Consider the following 2,525-nt stretch of genomic DNA (forward strand, 5'->3'; position numbering starts at 1 on the left):
AACTGCTGACTAAAAACTGACTTTTTCTTTCTTTCTTCCTTCCTTTCTTTCTTTTTTAAAAGTATATTTTCATTACATATTTCAGTATCTCCAGTGAGTTGAGCCCTGGTAATCGGCTTTTCTTCTGAGCTAAATGTGGTAAACTCAATCTTGAATCCTGTGAGTAATGTTGCAATTACCTGCCCTCATTTCTAGAGGGCTAGTAGCTCAATAATATCCTGTGGTCTCAATAGATAAGTGGTTTGGGGAAAGGGCAGGCTGTTTAGTTTGGGATACCTTCTAGCTCCCACCCTGTAAGCCATGCTGTTTGCTGCTGGAGTGATCTGTGGCTCTGCTGGGCATCGTCTCTGGGTGACTTTGGGATGCCTTTCACCTGCTGCACACCATTTTCCTGGAGAGATTGCCAATCCACAGAAACATGGCAAAATCAGGATTCATTGCCAAAGTCTGGTCAGAGCACACAGAGATGTACATTGATGTACATCCACCTTCCTCCCTACCCCACCTTCCCTATACCCTGTATATTTATCTTGCCCTCACCTACCCTCACCTGTCCTCTGTACCCAGAAAAAAAGAGTCTGAGATATCAAAGATTTACCCCATTTTCTCTTTTTTTTTTCTTTCCCTTTAGTTGATGTTTTACTCATTGCTCATTTCACTGGAAGCCTCAACATGGAGAAAAGTCTTTCCAGTAGATCCTCTTCCAGACCCCTTCTCTTTGTACTGTGCTCATCACTGTAGTGGTAGATAAAAAAGATGAGTTAATTCACCCTGTCAGGTGTCTGAGAAGTGGCTGAACTCAGTATTGACCAAATTAGGGATAGATCCAATCCCTTGTGATGTCCTTTTCTATGCCAATGATGGTATTGAAGCACTTTACAACCAGCTGGGATCCCTCAGACAATTTTGCACGAGGTCCTGTTCTGGAGCTGACGGGATTTGCAATGGCTCAATGCCCCATCCTTGCACACAAAATTTAAACTAATTTTCCCTTTAACATGGAAAAGCTTTGGGCATTTGTGCTGCAGCAAACAGCTGGAAGAGGCTGAAGCGTTTATTGGAGAGCTTGGACTTTACAAACCACAATAGAACTGCAAACTTCATTTAGCAAATGTTTTTTACCAGATTGTAACTTTTTTTTTTCTTTTTCCCTTTGTCCGGGGAAATATAAACATTTCTGAATGAATGCCCAACTAATGCCAGGAGAAGGCTGACCATACCTCAGCTGCATACTTGTGTAAAGCTCTTAGGGACACAGTTCATTTTATCGAAAATTTGCAGGGAGAAGAAAAGAGAGGGGTTGAAAACAAAATGCCTTAAATTGTATGGAGAAAAAGTATGTGTGTAGTGTTGTGTTGGGTTTGTGAAGATGTATGCAAACATGCTTAAATAATCAGTATTCCAAATTAAATAATTCCTGTGGTTTTCATTTCTAGAATCCATTTCTTAAACTTAGATGGAGATAAGATTCATTTCACTCAAATGAAGAACTGGGTTCAGCTCCGGGGGCAAACACCTAATTTTGGGTCTCTGAGGAGTAGGGGAGTTTGGGAGAAGCCAGTGGAGAGCTGGATCTCAGCTGAGCTGCTCCCACAAAGGCTGACAGTGCCTCCAGGGAGATCATCCAGGGACAACAGCACCATCCTCTAGATGGTGAAGTTAAAACAACCTTCCTCAAAAGAAGGACAGCCCTATCTGTGAGCCTTATGGAATTACAGAATGGTTTGGGTTGGAAGGACCTTGAACATTACCCAGTTCCAGCCCCCTGCCATGGACAGGGACAACTTCCATTATCTCAGATTGGTCCAAGCCCTGTCCAGCCCTGGACACTTCCAGGGATCCAGAGGCAACCACAGCTTCTCTGGGCAACCTGTGCCAGGGCCTCCCCACCCTCACAGAGAAGGATTGCTTCCCAATATCTAACTTAAATCTCCCCTCTTTCAATTTTTACACATACAGAACATCAAGTCCAACTCTTAACCCAGCACTGATAAACCCATCACTAAACCACGTCACCAGGTTCTACATCATGTATAGGACCCTTTTGGTTTCATAATCAGCTTTGTGATGCATCAGTCCATGCAGGATTCCAAAAAGAACTGAGCCTGGTAGTCACAGCTCTGATCCTGACATGAGGAACAGACTGGAAGAGGTACATGTTGAGTGAACTCTAAACGTTCCTGGTGATACGTCTCCCCCTCAGACATCCAGACTCCCATCATAGCCAGCAGGGAGAGAGGGGCAAACACTGTGATTCATCTGCAGCTCCCTTAGGAGGAGGGGGACTACACTGCCAGCAGGCACATTTCTACCTGCAGAGTGCAGAGAGCCTAGACAACTTCCTCAGATGAAAATCACACAATCACAGAATTATTAGGTTCTAAAAGACCTCCAAGACCATCAAGTCCAACCTGTGACTGACCTTCACCTTGCCACCCAGACCAGAGCACTAAATGCCTCATCCAGTCACTCCTTGGACACCTCCAGGAGTGGGGACCCCACCACCTTCCTGGGCAGCCCCTGCC

The sequence above is a fragment of the Geospiza fortis genome, unplaced genomic scaffold (genome assembly GCF_000277835.1).
Source record: "Geospiza fortis unplaced genomic scaffold, GeoFor_1.0 scaffold106, whole genome shotgun sequence".
In the NCBI taxonomy this organism is placed as follows: Eukaryota; Metazoa; Chordata; class Aves; order Passeriformes; family Thraupidae; genus Geospiza; species Geospiza fortis.